Source organism: Vulpes lagopus, chromosome 5, assembly GCF_018345385.1.
Source record: "Vulpes lagopus strain Blue_001 chromosome 5, ASM1834538v1, whole genome shotgun sequence".
In the NCBI taxonomy this organism is placed as follows: Eukaryota; Metazoa; Chordata; class Mammalia; order Carnivora; family Canidae; genus Vulpes; species Vulpes lagopus.
The window spans coordinates 52,704,880-52,717,183 of NC_054828.1; the positions used below are offsets into that span (position 1 = coordinate 52,704,880).

The following is a 12,304-nucleotide window of genomic DNA, read 5'->3' on the forward strand; positions in this document are numbered from 1 at the left end:
TGCCACCGGGGCTGCCCAGCATGCCTTTTCTAAACACTGGCCTAGCAGCAGGAAAAACTATAAGAAAAAAGATTTTTACTACCTAAAAATACAAAACTTCCCAAGAGAAAAAAAATTGCATAAATACAGTCAAAAGACAAAAATGACAAACTAGGAGCAATTCTGCACTATATATAATAGTCAACACTTCAGCTCTTACAAATTATTAAGAAAATATTACTGGGAAAACATGCAAAAGACATGAGTAAGTGACTCAAAAAATATATAAGTGTCCAACATACATTTGAGAAGATGTTGAATCTTTAATATAAAAAAGAAATATAGGGATCCCTGGGTGGCTCAGCGGTTTAGCGCCTGCCTTTGGCCCAGGGCGTGATCCTGGAGTCCCGGGATCGAGTCCCACGTCGGCTCCCTGCATGGAGCCTGCTTCTCCCTCTGCCTGTGCCTCTGCCTCTCTCTCTCTCTCTCTCTCTGTGTCTCTCATGAATAAATAAATAAAATCTTTAAAAAAAAAAAAAAGAAATACTAATTAAATTATACTTATTGAGTGACATTCCATTACTATTTGAAGCATTTTACTTAGATTGACTGACTTATTCTTCCAGAAACAGGTGTTATCATTATGTTTACCTTATCAAAGATGAAACTGAGAGAGAAATTATATGACTTACCCAAGGTCACACAGTAAGTGGCTGCATCAGAATTCAGGCCCCAGCAAACTGGCTCCAGAGTCACATACCATATCACATCACATCTATCAGAGTCACCTGCTCAACTACCATATTATAGTGACAAGACCGCTTTTCACCTGTTAGATGAGGAAGATGAAAAACATACAACCAGTATTTATTTTTTAAGATTTTATTTATTTATTCATGAAACAGAGAGAGAGAGAGAAAGAGAGAGAGAGAGAGAAAGGCAGAGACACAGGCAGAGGGAGAAGCAGGCTCCATGCCGGGACCCGATCCCCAGACTCCATCCCCGGCCCCCAGGATCACGCCCTGGGCCGAAGGTGGCGCTAAACCACTGAGCCACCCGGGGTTGCCCACAACCCAGTATCATTGGCAATGTAGGCAATTTCATGTGCTACTGGTAGAAGTTAACATTCATAAAGGTAGTTGGTTCCATGAATCGTCATTTTGAACATGCATATCCTTTAACTCAGCCATTCTAGTTCTTAGAATTTATCCTAAGGAGATAAGCAGACAAATGCACAAAGATTATATACAGGGTGTTTATCACAGAATGCACACAATAACAAAAATACTACAAATAGGGCCACCTGGCTAGCTCAGTCGATAGAGTGTGCTCTATCTCATGGTCCTGAGTCTGAGGCCCACATTGTGTGCAGATTACTTAAAAAAAAAAAAAATACTGCAAATAAAAAGCCCAAAAGATACACCAAAAGTCCAAGAAATTCATTCATTCAACAAATATTTATTGAATATCAACTGTGGACCAGGAACTGTTCTATGTCACAGCTACAGAGCAGTGAATAAAAAAAGAAGGAAAAAAATTTGTCTTCATGGAGCCTACATTCTAATGGAAGGTGTTGGGCAATAAACAAGAAAGGTATATAGTATATCAAGTGGTGTTAAACGCTACAGAGAAAAAATAAAGGAGGGAAGGGAGATAGGAATCCACCTACACCTACAAATTCTTTAACTCTCCCCTTCCTTCCTCATCCTTCTTCCTCCTCTTTTCAGAAGCCAGTAATAGGGAGAAAAGGATAAAGCCTAAGATCAAGGCAAGCTGATGGGGCCTAAGAAGGATGGAGGGAAACCCCCATAGAACTGGATGGGATTCCTCTTACTTCACCACATGATAAACAATAGATCCTGGGATGCACACTTCCTCCCTGCAGATCTGTAAGATCTGAAACAAAGCCATCTGATTCAGATTCCCTGTTTCATCTCCTAAAAACCCCAAGTGCCCTGCAGGGTAGGTTAAAACTGACTCGCAAAGGGAAGTGACTAACCACAGCAGGCCAGAGCTCTGCCCCCAGCACACAAGTGCCTGTATTTCCCTAGGAGCAGTAAATGACACAGGGCTGAGCCCATTTTACTCCCTACCTTATCCCTTACTCCATGTCTGCACCCAACAAGCTACCCTGGGTGAGTTAAACTCATGCCCAAACCCATACATTCACCACCTTGTATGATTAGTCTAGAGATTTAGTCGTCCCCACTAAGATTCTTAAGCCTAAGTCCCTACCAAGAAAGTTGCCCAAGGTGACTTTTTCAGTCTGGGGTAAGGTTTTGAGTAGCCTGGTGGACAGGATCCAAATATATTTGCTCTCAGATACGTGGAAGCCAATTACACTTCTTGCCTGAGCACAAAGCCACTAACAAGGAATTGGCAACTTCCCAAAGGTGGAGCCCATGCTGCTAACCCCTATTTAGCCTAAGGGTAGGAGGCACGTGAACAGAGGAGGGGACCTAAGGAAAGATTGAACAGTTTCAAAATATTTCTCACATACTCTCTGCCACTTCTTGGACACCAACAATAACACCCTGTGTTATGAGTTTTTAAATACTATCATCAAAAATGACAAATCACTTTAGTCAAACATTCCTACCATATGCTACTAAATTTAGGAAGTCCATGGCACCCACAGGGTCCAGCTGCCCTGCTGACAGTTGAATACCCAGGCTTGACATTAGAAAGAGGTCAGAAATCTGAGATTGTCCTCAATCTCAGGGCTGCAACACAGACATCTCATTACACACCAGCACACACCAGCTTCTCCTCTCTCCTGGGCTTCCAGCAGGGAATATCCGTCCAATACATCCACATACACACACCCGAAATCCTCCAACACGCTTAGTCTACAAACGGAAGAAATTCTTCACTAGTAAAGAGTACAAGATGAGTCAGAGAAAATCCAAAAGCAATCATCTCTTTGGCAGAGGAGCCTCTCTCTCTACCTCTCTTTTATCTTCCTTGAATACGTAGTTACTGAGAAACTTCTATTATGCTTGTCATTATAAGATAGAACCATAAGACATGCCTCCCACCTTCAAGAATTTATTCCATTGGAAAGACAAAATCAGTGCAGCCCGGGTGGCTCAGCGGTTTAGTGCCACCTTCGGCCCAGGACGTGGTCCTGGAGCCCTGGGATCGAGTCCCACATCGGGTTCCCCGCAAGGAGCCTGCTTCTTCCTCTGCCTGTGTCTCTGCCTCTCTCTGTGTCTCTCATGAATAAATAAATAAAATCTTTTTAAAAAATGACAAAATCAACACACAGGAAACATATTATAAAAGGGGGCTCCAAGATTTCTAGTGCATGGAACAGGAAGAACAGAGAGACGAATAGTGGGGCATCCTGACATACGCAGGTATCTTCAATTTCAAACACAATCTCCCCCTTTTTTGGTTCCATTCTCAGTAGAAAAAGGTTTCATTTTAAGAAAAATCTCAAAAAAAAAAAAATCTCATATACCGAAATCCAAATATATTAAGCTGGGGATCATTTACTAGATAAAAAGGATCTTCCTTCTCTTCCTCTTTCCTGTGAAATTTAGAGATACTTAACGCCTCCCCAGCCCCCGCCCATTCTCTCTCTCTCTCTCTCTCTCTCTCTCTCTCACACACACACACACACACACATACACACACTCTCTCTCTCTCTCAAGTTTTCAGGATCACATTTATAGGGTAAACCAAAGTACTTAAAAAATGTAAAACACTCAGCGTGCCTGTGTGGTTCAGTCAGTTAAGCATCCAACTCTTGATCTGGGCTCAGGTTGTGACCTCAGGGTCATGACACTGAGCCCCACATTAGGCTCTGCACTCTAAGTAGAGAGTTTGCTAGAGATTCTCTCTCTCCTGCCCTTCTCCTACTTTCTCTCTCTCTGTCTCCCCTATACACACGTTCGCACTTTCTAAAATAAATAAATCTTTAAAAACAAAACAAACAAACGGGGGAATCTGGGTATATTAAGTAGAATCCTCTTCTGTTTTCACACAGATACTAATACTAGCATGCCACAAACACTACTCTACACCTTGCCTTATTCTTAGTAACAGATCTTTTTTTTTTTTTTAAGATTTGATTTATTTATTCATGAGAGACACAGGCAGAGGCACAGAGGCAGAGACACAGGCAGAGGGAGAAGCAGGCTCCATGCAGGGAGCCCGACGTGGGACTCAATCCCGGGTCCCCAGAATCACCCCGTGGGCAGAAGGCAGGTGCTAAACCGCTGAGCCACCCGGGCTGCCCTTAATAACAGATCTTAGAGACTGTTCTGAGTGTGTCTGTCTCATTCTTTTTAATAACTACATAATATGGCAATATTCACTACAATTTACTCAACTAGTATCTTATCTATAATAAGATATATTTTTAAGCAAAATATAAAACTTAGCACACCAATTTTGCATATTTTTCCCCCAACAAAAATCTTCAGATTTCACTCTTTATACATCCTCTAAACAACTGATGATCATTGATACCTCCTTTGGTTTGAATTTAATACTGTTAATAGTGTTTCACCTTGATTCATTTCTACTAGGATATATGTTGACTGTGTCATTATCACCAAAGACGAGTAAACACATGAAATACATATTGTCCTCTGAATATTATGGTTACCCTTTATGCTATCATACTTATAAATGGCTTAATAATATACTTTCTAACATGTTTAACTCTGAGCAAGTGCAAGACAAACTATTCACATACACACACACACACTTTCATTACTTAATTAAAAAACATCTCTTTCACTTCAGTGTCTCTCACTTCAGTGTCTCTGGGTCTGCTATTTGGTTTCTTTTGGATCACAGCAAGGTAGAACAAGTGAGGGCTCTTACACATACATCAGGGCTTGAATCATGATTCTCCCCTTTCCTTTTTTTTTATTTTTATTTTTTTTTATTCTCCCCTTTCCAAATAAATCAAGCTCTCAGAGTTTATGGCTTATCATCTATAAACCAAGGGCATACCATCTATCTCTTAAACAGATGAAATCACCACAAAGGGCAAGAAGTCCATTCAAGAAAACCAAAGTGCTGTCTCTATTGAACTAGCACCACCTGAGGAAGTCAAAGACTTGCTTAGAAAAGTGGAAAAGGACAAGAAAAAAATCTGACCAGGAACATCTGTCTGGGTGGCTCAGTGGTTGAGCATCTGCCTTTGGCTCAGGGTGTGACCCCAGGGTCCTGGGACATACTTCTGCATCAGGCTCCCTGCAGGGAGCCTGCTTCTCCCTCTGCCGGTGTCTCTGCCTCTCTCTCTGGGCCTTTCATGAATAAATAAATTTTTTTTAAAAGAAAAAAAAAATCTGACCAGCTGATGAGAGAAAGGGTGGTTCCAGCAAAGGCAACAACACATGCAAAGTATGAGAGTTGTGCACAACCACAAAGCACCCACACAGGTACTGACAAGAAGGGGAAAAGCAATTTATAGTCAACAAATACTTCCTGAGTGCTTCTAGGCACTGAAGATACAACCATGAGCAAGAAGGTCCCTACCTTCATGGAACTTACAATCTAATAGGAAAGACTAATAAAAAGCAGTAAGTGGTCTAATGCAAGAAAATGAGGTACTAAGAAAAAAAGCAACATGGAGTTGCTTTGTACAGAGTGGTCAGAAAAGACTTCTAAGAGGAGATAACATTTAACTGACACTTAAAAGTAAGGGACAGTTAATGAGGTGAAAAGCAGGGTAAAGAGTGTTTCAGGCAGAGACTACATCACCACAAAGGCTCTGAAACCAGAGAGCAGAAAAAGAGATCAATGAACTATGAGCAGGTGGGGGTGCTGTAGGAGATAAGGAGAAAAAGACTTGGGATAAGACATGAGAAACAGGCAGGGACCATATCTTCCTGGATTTGAGAGGCCACAATTTGGGTGAAATTTTTTAAGACTGTCTATTTCCACTAAGACATTTGGACTTGATCAGAAAAGTAACAGGAATGCAACAGAGGACTTGAAAAGGAGAGATAAGATTGGGTTGTCTTGGGTAGCCCTGGTGGCTCAGTGGTTTAGCGCCGCCGTGAGCCCAGGGTGTGATCCTGGAGACCCAGGATCAAGTCCCATGTCGGGTTCCCTGTATGGAGCCTGCTTCTCTCTGTGTCTGTGTCTCTGCCTCTCTCTCTGTGTGTATCTGTCATGAATAAATAAATAAAATCTTTAAAAAAAAAAAAAAAAGATTGGGTTGTCTTATAGGAGGATAGTGGCACCTGTGAACTGGGTGGCCAATGCAGAGTAAAGACAGCTTGGGAACCAAATAAAGATCATCTACACTAGAAAAGGGTCAGTATACACAAGAAAAAAGAGGCACCCTAGAGAAAATCTGCAGTGCGACCAGTAGCCTTCAGGGTCCATGTTCTAGTCTGTTTTCTGAGTCCAAAGTCAAAGCTTCCTACAAATCCCAGAGGTCCTGACCTGCCATGGGTTAGTCATTAAGGTCCTCTACACCTTAATGTTAGGTGCTCTGCACCTAGTGCAGCAATGAAATGAGGAGGTGCCAATACATAAGGAGAGTTATCCACTGTCCCCTGGGTGACAGGCGACAGACTACATTTCCTAGGACCTTTAAATCCAAGAAAAGGGCTCAAATCTCCTTTCTTACCCTTTAGAGACGTGAAGCCAACAGAGTCCTCTACGTCAGTTTCTCCAAATATAGTCTGTGGATGATGACTGGAGTCAGAGTCATCTGGGAGGCCAATCAAAACACAGATTCCTGATTACCACCTTATACCTACTGAATCAGAAAAGCTAGAAGTAGAGATCAGGAATTTGCATTTTACTTTATTGTTTAAGTAAGGTCCACACCCAACACAGGGCTCAAACTCATGACCCCAAGATCATGAGTCACACACTCTTCCAACTGAGCCAGCCAGGCACCTCCAGGAATCTGCATTTTAAGTAAGTATCCACCATGCCCCTCTTTTGCCCGCATGGGTAATTCTGATGTATTAAAGCTTTCAAATCATAGCTCTACAAACAGGACTAATGAAGGAAGGCCCTCACTTGAAGTTGGCTGGCAATGTCAAAATTAAGGCACTATGTAGAACCAAGAATCAAACTGAACGTGCAGTAATCTAGAAGGAGTCAGAATGGATTAAGAAATTTGAAGGAACCAAAGCAAAAAATAGAAGACAGGACATCAGAGTATGAGGCTTAAAGAACAGAGGAGTCAAAAACAGGGAGTAGTGTTGAGGGAATGACTAACAATGGCCATGATCTCTGGCTCCTCTAGGCTGGTTTTCCTAGCAGAGTCCGAGTAGGAGAGTGCAGATGCCTTGCTTCACATAGGCAAGGTGATTGGGCTTAGACTGCCCAGGATGTACATACAATCACTCTATCCAACCTTCAAAAGAGAAATAAGCCTCTTTAGTAAGTACTGGTCCTATCCCCATGATTACCCCCAACCAAGCACCCACCATGATGCCAGCTACTGGTCAGGCTGTAGAAGACCTCCATGCCACACAGAAAAATACAGAGAACACCTCTAAGGACTAAAGAATAGCACTACTCACCCAAGATTCTCTACTTGGCACATTAGAGAACCCTAACACCGCCATAAACTCAAGGACCATTCCAGGTCAGAAACCTTGAAGCCCACTGCCTATACACCCTTAGAACCTACATCTCTGCACACCCAGCCAGTCCTCCGCTGCTCCTACAGTGCCTAACCGATAGAATCCCACCCTATATTCTACACTCCCATGTCCTTCCCCAGAATTCAGACAGAAGTTCCACAGACTCAGGCTAGGCAGAGTCCTGAATTCCTGAGGCTCCTGAGGCCACACCACTGTGTGGTGGGAGGAGGTACAGCCTAAAGGAAGTATACTCAGCCTACCTAGGGGAGAATCCTCCACAGCCTAAAGGGAGCACCAGGACTGCTACAGGCTTCTGCACAGGCAACTTTTTCAAGAATTAACTAGTTAACCTAGTATAATCAAAAGGAGGAAAAGTGGGCTCTTGGGAGCAGAAACTGAATGAAGTGTGGGGGAAAAGGCAGAGTAGGATTTCTGAGGGTTTGACTTTCAGATAACTGACACATAAAACCCAAAGTAATATGCACCTGGCTCAAACCTTCACACGTCAACCACCTGATCCTTCTCATCCATAAGTTGCTTCCACTAAACAAGAATGCCAAAAGATGATTTAAGTAATCCCCAAGATTATTTACAGCCCTAATCGAGAACTGCTTGCCCTATCCTTTCTTACACTCCACCCATTATCCTGATTCTCTGAGGTTTCTGACTTAATGATTCAGCTTCCTGTTTCATCTTTGCCTCACCTTATCCCTAAGGCCTTTTGTTTCCATCCTTGCTTAGAATCCCACTCCGCTCCCCGTGATTCTGCCATCAGCCACTCAGGGTAAACAATCTGCATACCCAGGTCCCCAACTTTGATCCTCAGCACTCATGCCCCCTTCACGGACAAGTCCTCGGCCAGGCCGACACTGATTTTATGAACATGTCTCAGAGAGAGACAAGTGTGTGAGATGATTCATCTCAAGCATGTTAGACAGTTCATCCAGGCAAACACTGGAATCACCAAAGATGTAAGAAGGAGAATGACAATGAGCCAGGGCCAAATGGCTAGGCCTCTGCTGTGGGCTGGAACCACCCCTTGAGATGGGGTGCTAGGAAGGATTCCTCAGAGTACCAAGCGAGGGCTAAGAAGGTACGCCTTTGAATGTCAGGGTAAGGTCTAGGTCTTAAAGGTTTTACACGTAAAAGCCCAATGGCAAGATCACTTAAGTTTTTTAAGTGGGAAAGTTAGACCATGATCGTTTGTAGTATATACTATAAAGAGCCCTCTGGCTGCAACATGCAGAGTGGAATGCAGGCAGGGAAGGATAAAATCAAGAGTGAATGTAGAGATGAGAATGGATTAAGTACATTAAGTTGAGAAGACCCCAACAACAACAACGACTATGATGATGATAACAACCAACACTCTCATAGTATTTACTGGGTGCCTATCTATCATTCTAAACACTTTACATGTTATTAACTTATTTTACATTTACACGTACTCTATTTTAGAAGTCATAAAACTAAAGTACATGGTAGAGGCAATGAAGGAAAGAAACAAATTGGATCCAAGAAACACTGGAGAGGAAAAATCCCAGTGAAGACTGGCTGTTAAATGTGGGAGAGGAGGGCAGCCTGGGTGGCTCAGTGGCTTAGCCCCGCCTTCAGCCCAGGGCATGATCCTGGAGACCTGGGATTGAGTCCCATGTTGGGCTCCCTGCACGAAGCCTGTTTCTCTCTCTGCCTCTCCCTGCCTCTCTCTCTCTCTCTCTCTCCCCCTCGATCTCTGTCTCTCATGAATAAATAAAATCTTTAGATAAATAGATAGATGATAGATAGATAGATAGATAGATAGATAGATAGATAGATAGATAGATAGATATGGGAGAGGAAAGGAAGTCTGAAAATGACTACCAGCCTCTGGGCCTAGTAACTGTGTGCTACTTACCATGTGACAGGACATTGGACGAGAAGCAAATGGGGAAGAGCAGAAGGCTGCAAGATGGCAAGTATGTCAGACATCCTTGTGATGTTGTCCACATGAGCAGCTGGATATTGTGGTCTGGAGAAAGATCTGGGTTTCAACTACATGTAGATGGTTAAGTGGAGCTGTCAGAAAGGTTGAGATCACCTAGGAAGAATATGAAAAAAGAAAAAAAAAAGGCCTATAAACAGAATGCTGACATTTAAAACACAACAAGAATCATTTATAACTACAAAAAAATGGAAATACCTTAAAGTCCCTCAATAGGAAAATAGCTAAATAACTAAATACAGTAGCCAAAATGAATGAGAAGTATGTTTACATACCAACATTAAATATTGTCAAGGTACCTTACTGGGTCAAAGAAATACCAAAATGACCCATAAAATGTGACCCCATTGGTGTAAATAAATAAAACATAAAAATAACACTTTTTTTGGATTCATACATATGTATGTAAACACACAGAAAAATGTCTGGTAGGTACAAGTTCCAAACACTAACAGGTTACCACATCTGAGGAATACAAAAATAACTGAAATGGGGGCGGGGGGGGACAGGAGAATTCAAAATACCTACAGATTTTAATTTTTAGATTATATTACATTCCATATAAAATTAAAGATCAATTTTTCAAAAAGTAATGGGAATCTCAGGGCACCTAGCTGGCTCATTTGGTAGAGTGTGTGTGTTTGAGCCCCACCTTGGGCACAGAGCTTACTTAAATATAATAATAATGGGGATCTTTGTATTTTCCCCTCCATTTTGCTGTGAACACAAAACTGTTCTAAAACAAAAAACACTCTTAATTTTTTTTTAAATGGGCAGAAGAGAGAGCCTACAAAGGATATCCTTTGCTTCAAATGCTAAACTCTCTCTGTCCCTTCCACCCACAATGACCTTGGTGTTCAGATTTAGTTTCCTATTTCCCCACATCTGAGATATTAACATGAAGCTCCCTAATTCCATGGCCTACCCTGAATCAGCAGACCCAGGCCAAGCCTGACCACCAATTACCTAGCCTGAGAGTCAGAGTCCCAGGAGGACTGAGACACCAAAGTCTTAAAAAAAAAAAAAAATGGGAGAGTGAGGGGCACATAGCTGGCTCAGTCAGTAGAGCATGCCACTCTTGATCTCAAGGTTGTAAGTCTGAGCCCCATATTCAGTGTAGAGATTAATTAAAAATAAAATCTTAAAAAAAAAACACCATGGGAGAATGAGTACAGATGCCACCTTCAAGGAGAGGGGTCAGGTGGTCTTGCTGGCTAGCAAGACCTCCTTTCTCATTGGAGAAAAGGTATTAGAAGATCTGCAAGCAGCTTCACAGTACTGAGGGATGCGCCTGGGGAAGAGTCAGGCAAAATCAGGGGAAGTGGTATGGGGTGAATTAAAGAAAGAGCCAGTACCACTTATAAAGATTCCAAGCAAAGTGCTGTAGTATAGGGGAAACCAGTTTCACAACAAAGGGAAGAGAGGAAGCCAAATTCTGTGAAGGAGCTGAGGGCAGGACATGGGGGTATGTGTGTCTAGGGGTAGCTTCACATCAAAGCAGCAATTCCAGGAGGCACAGTATAAACCTTTAGAACCTGGAGCAGGGCAGCCCGGGTGGCTCAGCGGTTTAGCGCCACCTTCAGCCCAGGGCGTGATCCTGGAGACAGGGATCGAGTCCCACATCGGGCTCCCTGCAGGGAGCCTGCTTCTTCCTCTGCCTGTGTCTCTGCCCCTCTCTCTCTCTCTCTCTCTCTCTCTCTCTCGCTGTGTCTCTAATGAATAAATAAAATCTTAAAAAAATAATAATAATAGAAGCTGGAGCAGCAGAAAGAGGCCAAAAACTTGACTCCTTCCTGAAAAGGCGGCTTCTAAAATGAGGAAAAAAGACACTGAAACACTGCCTTTCCTCCTTCAGTAAACCAAAGGCAGCAAGATCATGGCAAATCTCTGATGACTGTACTCTTAACTTTCAGCTAAGAATGAAAAACAACATATTTGGTCTACACGTTTTCCTGGTTACCCAAAGAGCAAGCACTACCTGGGCCTTACCCAACAGCTGATTCACCATCAATTAGTCTGTATCACAGCCTGCTGAGCCTTACACTTCACACAGTCACATACCAGACTCCAGAAAAAAAAACAGTCTGATGTGAGCTGTCAAAGTCCTCTCGGTACCTGACCTCACCCTCTGGGGTAGGTTTCATTTCAAAACTGAAAGGGACAGAGAGCTGGGGAAATCCAAAGATCAACAGAGCAGGAACAGGTGGTTCCCAGCAGAAAAGGGTCCCAGGCTGGAACTCAAAACAGAAACCAGACCATTGATAAGACAGTTTATGATGTCTGTCTCCAAGCCAGATACTTACATGCTTTTTAATATTTACAACAGGGCATGACCGGGCTTATCCAACCACTGACAATTAGATATCAAATTCTCCAAGGATTCAATCAACCTCCTGGCTTTATTAAGTTTTAGAGCTCTGGGATAACTCCAATAACTGGGATACCTTGTGAATTTAATAGTCGTTCAAATGGGCCACATTTTTAATCTATCTATTTAACCTAGTGGGAGGGAAGGGCAGAAGAGGAAGGAGAGAAACAGAGAGAGAGAATCCCAAGTAGATTCTGCGATTCAGGGCTCGAGATCACGACCAAAGCAAAACCCAAGAGTCAGACACCCCACCAAATGAGCCACCCAGGCACCCCAAAGGGGCACATTTTAATCATAATGAACTTTATCATCTCCTCCTCCTCCTTTATCTCCTCTCGAACCCTCAGAAAAATTCTCAATAAAAAATTTCCATATTTTTCATGGTGGCCGTCTCAACAGAACAAT

At 42.6% G+C, this 12,304-nt stretch overlaps 1 long non-coding RNA gene across 1 annotated transcript in view; it reads right to left on the reverse strand.

Moving 5' to 3' along the window:
• Positions 1-12,304, reverse strand: part of LOC121492040 — a 39,901-nt gene that overhangs the window by 14,497 nt on the left and 13,100 nt on the right. Inside the window, exons 3-4 of the long non-coding RNA XR_005988101.1 lie at positions 9,445-9,627; positions 672-808 (exon numbers count right to left, since the gene is read on the reverse strand). This is a non-coding gene — a long non-coding RNA (uncharacterized LOC121492040). The remainder of the gene's footprint in view (positions 1-671; positions 809-9,444; positions 9,628-12,304) is intronic.